The following is an 8,995-nucleotide window of genomic DNA, read 5'->3' as shown; positions in this document are numbered from 1 at the left end:
TCATATTAATCATGCAAATAGACAATACACATTTTAAATTTCTTAACTATTATGAAACCAGCTCAAGAAAAGATAGAAAAGATAGATCAACGCCTTAGAATTTAGCCTCTTCGAGGGCGCAACCTCCTTTACATTACATAAATGAACAATTCTTGGATGATTCAAATGACAAAACCTCCTTTCTATATATAGGAGTCTAAGGAGTCACAATATAATCCAGCCGACCTAACAATGATAATATAAAGCCAAAAAAATAACAATAGAGGGATTCTATGGGGCACAGTAATAACAATATGGGGGCAATAGGGGCACAACAATATTAATAAGGGGTATAACTACAATAGTAATGGGGTAATCACTAGTATTATAGGGAGCCAACATGCCCCTCTCCTTCAAAAAAGTGTTGTCCTCAACGCTTGAGTAGTTCTTGATACTTCTGCATAAAATTCTCTTCCTCCCATGTGGAATCTTTAGCGGATAAGTTCTTCCACTTGATAAGATACTCTGAAATTGATCGATTTCGTAGCTATCGAGTTCTTGTTTCTATGACTGCTTCCGGTTCCAATATAATTTTTCCTTCCTCGTCAAGTTCTGGCAATATTGTTTGAACTGAGAGCTTGTCGCCTATAACCTTCTTTAAACATGAAACATGGAAAACTGGGTGCAATCGAGAAGCTGTAGGAAGCTCCAATTTGTATGCCATAGTACCAATCTTTTGCAACACCTTGTACAGACCATAATACTTTGGTGATAATTTATTATCCTTCTTATCTTGCTTGAGGGACATTTTCTTATATGGTTGTAGATGTAGGAATACCCAATCACCTACATCAAAACTTCTTTCACTGCGATGTTGATCTGCCTGTTGTTTCATTCTATTTTGTGCCAACACGAGGTTATCCTTTAAGAGTTGGAGGACTTGTTGTTGATGTTCGATGTGATGTTCCACTACCTGAACCTTAGAATTTTCTCTTAAATATGATGTGATGGATGGTGGTTGATACCCATAAAGTTCCATAAATGGGGTCATTTTTGTTGCTGTATGGAAGGAAGTGTTATACCACCATTCAACCAAAGGCAACCATTTGACCCATTGTGTTTGTTTATCAGATACAAAGCAACGAAGATATCCTTCCAAACATTTGTTTACTATCTCAGTTTTCCCATCAGATAGAGGATGATAAGATGATCTATGAGCTAACTAAGTACCAAGACAAGAAAATAATTCTGTCCAAAAATTTCCAGTGAAAATGGGATCTCTGTCACTTACAATAATCTTTGGGTTTCCATGTAGCTTTTGAATTGTTTCCATAAATGCAGTAGAAACTGTACTGGCTTTAAATGGATGTGATAATGCACAAAAGTGTGCATACTTGGTAAGTCTGTCAACTACCACCATGATGACACTCCTTCCCTTAGACTTGGGTAAATCTGTGATAAAATCCATTGAGATCTCCTCCCAATGTTGGCTTGGAATGGATAAAGGTTGTAATAGACCCGGTGTCTTAATTGTTTCAACTTTATTTTGTTGGCAAACCAAACATTCCGCCAGAACCTTTTGAATATCTGATTTAAGGCCATCCCAAAACAATTCCTTCTTAACCTTGTGGTAAGTTTTTAAAAATCCTGAGTGCCCTCCTAAGGGAGAAGTGTGCAATTCCATAAGAATCTTTTTTTTAGCTAGGAATTCTTACATAGGTATAAGCGATCTTTGTACCATAACGAATCATTTTTCCAGCTAAATGTATTAGATGTTCTGGAATCTTGTTGTAACTTCCGAATAAGTGCCCACACTTCTTCGTCATTCTTGCATTCCTCCCTTGCTTCGTTTATCCAATCTGGTTGGGTAATAGAAATGGCACACAACAATGCTTCCACATCCTCATCCTTTCTTGAGAGTTCATCTGCCACCACATTTTGCTTCCTTTTTTTGTAGATGATTTCAAAGTCATAACCCAACATCTTTGTGACCCACTTTTGTTGCTCTTCAGAGGATAATCTTTGTTCTAAAAAGTATTTAAGGCTATCATGATCTGTTTTTACCTTAAGTGTCTTCCAATTAGGTAGGGTCGCCATTTCTTAAGTGCATGGAGTATTTCCAACATTTCCTTCTCATAAACAGCTTTGCTTAAAAACTTTCCCTTGATTGGACGACTTTCAAAAGCAATGCGTCTTTCATCTTGCATTAGAACAACACCAATTCCATTTCCTGAAGCATCACATTCCACAATAAAGGTTTTTGTGAAGTCTAGTGTAGTTAAGACCGGTGCTTGGCACATTGCCTCTTTAAGATGTTCAAAGGCCATTGTTGCTTCTGGAGTCCATGAAAATGCATCTTTCTTCAATAATGTTGTTAGAGGTGCTGCTATTCTCCCAAAATTCTTAACAAACTTGCAATAATACCCTGTCAACTCGAGAAATCCTCGCAGATGCTTTATGGATGTGGGGATTTTCCATTCCTTAATGGCTTTAATTTTGCTAGGGTCTACCTTAACTCCTTCATGAGATACAATATGAACCAGATATTCCACCTCCTGGACTTCAAAGAAACATTTGGATCTTTTTCATATAATTGTTTCTCCTCCAATATTTGTAGCACCGTGTCGAAATGTTCAACATGATCCTTCCAAGACTTGCTATAGATTAGTATATCATCAAAAAATACTAACACAAATTTTCCAAGGAATGGTTTGAAATTGAATTCATCAAACCTTGAAATGTTGAAGGTGCATTGGTAAGGCCAAAAGGCATGACCAAAAATTCATAATGACTCTCATGAGTTCTAAATGCTATTTTTGGAATGTCTTCAGTCTTCATTCTGATTTGATGATATCCTGAATGAAGATCCAACTTGGTGAAGTAAATTGATCCATGCAATTCATCCAATAATTCATCAATGACAGGAATGGGGAACTTATCTTTAATAGTGAGCTTGTTGAGCTCCCTATAATCCGGACACATGCGCCATGATCCATCCTTCTTATGCACCAATACTACTGGAGCAGAGAAAGAACTTTGACTCGGTTGAATTATACCAGCCTCTAGCATTTCTGCAACCATACGTTCAATTTCACTCTTTTGGAGATAAGGATATCTGTACGGCCTGATGTTTGGAGGAACACTTCTTGGAATAAGATGAATAGCATGATCATGATCATGCATAGGTGGGAGACCTTTGGGAGTCTCAAATACCTTGGAATGATTGTCTAGGAATTTTTGGAGATGTGGAGAAATAGATGATTCTGATGTGGAAACATCTAGTGAACATAATTGTGCAATTACACCTCTTTGCTCCTTTTTTAGAAACTTTGTCATACCATTAGAGCTGATTATCTTTCCTGGTTTCCCTGCAATACCCCTTAATTCAACTTCCTTTCCTTCCGTAGAAAATTTGATGAAAGGTTATTGAAAATTAAAAGCTATTGTACCCAAGGATTGTAGCCATTGGACTCCTAGTACAACATCAACACCTCCCATTGGAATGGAAAGCATTGTGCTAGTCAATACATATTCTCCCATGGATAGCTTGATATTATGGCACTTTCCAGAGAAATTTATTGTTCCTCCATTTGCAATCATCACTTGACACTCTGGTGTTGGATATAGGAAGCAATTCAATTCTTTTTCTACCTTACAATGAACAAAATTGTGGGTGCTTCCTGAATCAATAAACACTATTACCTTTTTCTTCTTGATTTGTCCTTCTATCTTGATGGTTTGAGGAGTGGTAATTCCCACCAATGCATTACAAGATATGGTCAGATTTATTTGTTCTTCATCTAGGCTTTGTTCCTGGAGTATATCCTCTTCTTTTGACCTTTCTTGCTCCTTTTCTTCTTCCTCTTCACAATCTATGTAGAATAATTTCTTCTCGCCACACATATGACCTTTAGTATATTTGCTATCACAACTGTAACAAACCCCTTTTGCTCTTTTTTCTTCCAATTGTTGTGGTGTCAACCTTATAGGTTGTGGAAGACTAGGGGCAACAACACTTCTATCTTTATAGTTGTGAGTGGAATGCTTCCTGGTTGCCATAATTTTGCTTTCCATTTTTCTTGCTAACCTGAATGCCTTCTCTAATGAATCAGGTTCCCAAAGGTGAACATCATGTTGGATATTATCCTTGAAAGACCCTATGAACACATCAATCCTATGCTCCTCTACAATATCTTTTACCCTTATGTTCAATTTTTGGAACTCCTCAATGTGCTCCATTATTGAACCCTTTTGTTTGAGACTTATCAATTGGCTAAAAAAAGTGTTGCTTTTTGTATCCTCATAATGTGCTATCAATTCCTCCGTAAAAATTGCCCAAGTGATAAATTGTTTATGAGAGCAAATCCATTGATACCATACAAACTGATTTGGTTCCAAATATAAAGTTGCCATACGTACCTTTTGTGTGTTTTGCACATTATTGAGATCGAAGAATTGCTCCATCTGTAATATCCATGTGGCGGGATCCTTGCCATCAAACTTCCTCATATCAATTTTTTGAATATGGTGAGTCTTCAATTCAACATTATAGTCTATGGAATCATGATTAACATTTCTTTTGTTCTCATCATGAGTTTCCTTTAGTACCCTTTCACCCTTAGTGACCATTTCTTGTAGCAACTTATTCATATTTATCTTCAATTCTTCCATCTTATCATCCATGCCATCAATTTTAGCTTCTATGCCTTTCTTTAAAAAATCCATCTTAGCTTCTACACCTTTATTTAAACCATCCATCTTAGCTTCTAAATCTCTCCTTAAACCATCCATCTTAAATTCTGTTGCTTTTTGTGCAAGTGACACTTGTTGCACTTGTTCTTGTAATTTTGATATCTCATATAGCATTTCTTCTTCTTCTTCATGAGACATGCTAGAGCTTTCAAGTTCCTTACTAGGTGTTTGCATTTTCTTTCCTCAGGGCATCAGTTACTGATAATAATTCTCTATTATGCCCTTTGAATTCCTTCAAAATAAATTTTCAAACAAAGCTTAAGCAAAAATTTAAGAAAATCTACACACCTTTTTTCACTTTGTAGGAGCTCGATATTGCCTCTGATGTATCTCTGTACTTTCCGATCATCTAGTTCTAAATTTGTGACCTACAATATCCCTCTGTGTCCTCTTTCTAATGCCACAAGTCTGATACAAATTGGATTCTCCAAGGAAGAGTTATGCGAAATCCCCCACAGTGACTTGATTATAGACTAGTTCAGTAGAGAGAACTTGTACGACGTGCCACGAGTCACTGTTTCGACCTTTGGATCTGAAAAATGCACAAAAGAAACTACAGTCCATCCTCTCTCTGTACCTTCTTACAAAATTTCAATCTGATCCCCAGAGAGAAAGTTATGAGAATTTTCCCCAGGTCACCTGTTTGGAATGTAATTCAGGAGTCTGCAAAAAGACCAACTTCCTCAGATCATATCTCCACAAATATAGCGCGAAAGGCTTTGAAATTTAGACCCGAGGTTCAATGCAATTTCTTCTCAAATGTGTTTTTTTTCAACTTCTGAAACGTCGCCGAAAAAAATTTATAGTGAAAATGCCACGATGACCTGTTTGGAGCAATGAAACTCTAGAATCCAAAGCTCTGATACCAAATGCTATGAAACTAGCTCAAGAAAATATAGAAAAGATAGATCAATGCCTTAGAATTCAGCCTCTTCGAGGGGGAAACCTCCTTTACATTACATAAATGAACAATTCTTGGATGATTCAAATGACAAAACCTCCTTTCTATATATAGGAGTCTAAGGAGTCATAATATAATCCAGCCGACCTAACAATAATAATATAAAGCCACAAAAATAACAATAGAGGGATTCTATGGGGCACAGTAATAACAATATGGGGGCAATAGGGGCACAGAAATATTAATAAGGGGTATAACTACAATAGTAATGGGGTAATCACTAGTATTATAGGGACCCAACATTAACATTACTCGTTATGTAATTATTCATATTAATCATGCAAATAGACAATAGACATTTTAAATTTCACCAAGTTTTGAGGGTTGGTGAAAAAGTTAAAAACATACTCTATATATTCTTCACATATATTCTTCAGTGAAAGAGTTTTGAGGCTAGGTGAAAGAGTTAAAATCATACTCTATATATTCTTCGCATATATTCTTCGGTGAAAGAGTTCTGAGGCTCGGTGAAAGAGTTAAAAACATACTCTATATATTCTTCGCATATATTCTTCAGTGAAAGAGTTCTAAGGCTCAGTGAAAGACTTAAACACATACTTTATATATTCTTCGCATATATTCTTCGGTGAAAGAGTTCTGAGGCTCGATGAAAGATTTAAAAAACTACTCTATATATTCTTCGCATATTTTGTTCGGTGAAAGAGTTCTGAGGCTTGGTGAAAGAGTTAAACACGTACTCTATATATACTTTGGTGAAAGAGTTCTGAGGTTTGGTGAAAGATTTAAACACGTACTTTATATATTCTTCACATATATTCTTTGGTGAAAGAGTTCTGAGGCTCGGTGAAAGAGTTAAAAACGTACTCTATATCTTCTTAGCATATATTCTTCAGTCTATGGGCTGTGGTGGGCATGGGTGATCTACAGTCAGGTTTGTTGATATCAGGTGCACACATTCCTTATCTTTTTCTTTTTCTAATACATATTTTCTCATATAATTTCAAGTATGAATATTTCACCACAGTTACCAAAGATTACCAAGGGCAGACCTAGCCCAGTTACTCTACAAGGCCTTTATGAGTATATAGAGTCTTTAGAGAAATGTAGAGAAGAAAAAAAGCCAAGCTACAAAAAGAGTTAGAAACCATGTTGGAAAATAAATTTTCATCTCTTGAAGACACGATCCAAAAACAAATAGAAGATAAAATAGAACTACTGGAGAATAAAATGGAGGCAATGGAGACTAGATTGCAAGTTACAGAAAAACAAAACCAAAATACTAACCAACCATCCCGACAGGGAGATGTTGATACTTTAGAGAGCCTTAAAAGGAAAGACATGATTAAAGAATTAGAAGAAAAAGTTAATAGACACCTCACCCTAAATAATGTGGTAGATAAGTTAGATATCAAACCAATTAAAGATGAAATGAAAAGAATAATAGAATTAGACCATGAATGTAACAAAAGGGCCTTGAACCTTATAATCTTCAGTTTAAAAGAAGAAGTAGATGAGGATACTTTAGCCTTAGCCTAGATAGAATTACATAATAGATTACAAATTGAAACAATGTGTCTCACAAAAGCAACAAGGTTGGGGAAATTAACCGAGAATAAAGGAAGACTAATCTACATAAAGGTGAACTCCACTGATCATAAGTACAACATACTTAGTAAAACCTCAAGTCTAAAAGGAATGAGAATATTCATAAATGAAGATCTCATTCCACAATATCAAGAAGAATTAAGAAAGGAGGTTCAAAAGGTAAAAGAAGCTAGAAAGGAAGGAAAATGGGCAATAATTAGAAATAGAAAAGCCTTTATTCAAGATAGTAATCAATAGCAATTAAACATGCTTCAAATCCTTTCTTGGAACTGTCGGGGCTTCCCATGGAACAAAGGCCCCAAGCTAAGTTGGATTTCAAATGATGTTGATATTATTTTGCTTGTTGAAACTTGGGAGCGTGAAGAATCTAAGGTCCCTAACATAGATGGCTTTACACTATGGTCTACCAAGAGCAAGCGATCCTCCCGTAGAACATCTCCCCCCATGCTAGGATTTATAAAAACAACCCTCACAACCAATATAGTTGTATAGAGATTATAGACATTAATAATAAAAAGTCCTACATAGCAATATGTTATTTCTCCCCCATCAATTCTAACTTCTATAAGAAGAAGAATCTAGATAAAACTAACCCTTACAATGCTTTAGAGAATGATATTTCTAGCCTAAGGAATGACGGTGATATCCTTGTAATAGGTTACTTTAATGATCGAACTTCAAACAACCAAGCTATTATTCTAAGCAATCATTCCAACCCTAATCCTCTTTGGTTAGACAAATATCCTACTCTGGCTAGTAGGTACAAAAGGAGCTCTAAAGACCTTGGGGAAAATTTGTTTGGGTCGGAGCTATTCAAGCTTTGTAGTGCTCAGGGTCTCATAATTTGCAACGATATAAAGAAGTGGCCCAATTCCATCAAGACGACCTGCATCCATGGACTTGGTAGCAGCATGGTAGACTACATTATTTCCGATCTCCCATTATAGAATGAAATAATAAATTTTGACATCTTAAATGACCACGAACCTGACTCTGATCACAGGCCTTTACTTATAACTCTCAATTTTGTCATGTATAGAGTTCCCACAGAAAATAATACTTATAGCCAAAAGAACTTAATATTTTATAGAAATAAAAATGATCTCTTCATAAATGAATTAAAAACTAATTTTCTTCCTTTATCTACTATAGACAACATAGAAGACCTCTATCAAATTTTACTACAACCCTCTCATATTCTATTAACAAGTTCTCAATTGAAGTTTCAAATAATAAAAGAAATATCAAAACCAATCCATGGTATAACAAAGATTGTAAAAGTGCGAGGGGAGCAATTAAGTAAGTTGTTGATGAATCTCTTAAAATGGACAAGATAAAAATATACAAATTCCTAACTAAGAGGAAAAAGAGGCAGTACATTTGTCAAAGACAGGAGAATCTCTTACACCTCTCTAATGTAGATCCTAAGAAATTTTGGAGGCAAATTCTGTCTAGGAAGACTAAAGATAATAATAAAATTTCTCTTCACGATTGGAATTCCTATCTTAAAAAGCTTTATGAATCTCCAAATGTCATGGATAATTTGGAAACCATGCTCACAATGAGAGAAGTTTTCTCTTTAGAAGACATTAAATTTGGGGTTAATCACCTTGCTAATGGGAAAGATAAGAACATTGAAGGTTACCAGGCGGAAATATTAAAAATTGGAGGTCCTGTCCTCATCCCCCACATTCACAAGCATTTCAATCAAGCAGTCAAGCAAGGGTTCCCTAAACC

This window comes from Pinus tabuliformis, chromosome 4_2, assembly GCF_031772625.1.
Source record: "Pinus tabuliformis cultivar Carrire ecotype Pingquan chromosome 4_2, CPIR1, whole genome shotgun sequence".
Classification (NCBI taxonomy): Eukaryota; Viridiplantae; Streptophyta; class Pinopsida; order Pinales; family Pinaceae; genus Pinus; species Pinus tabuliformis.
Note: the sequence above shows the minus strand (reverse complement) of the source record.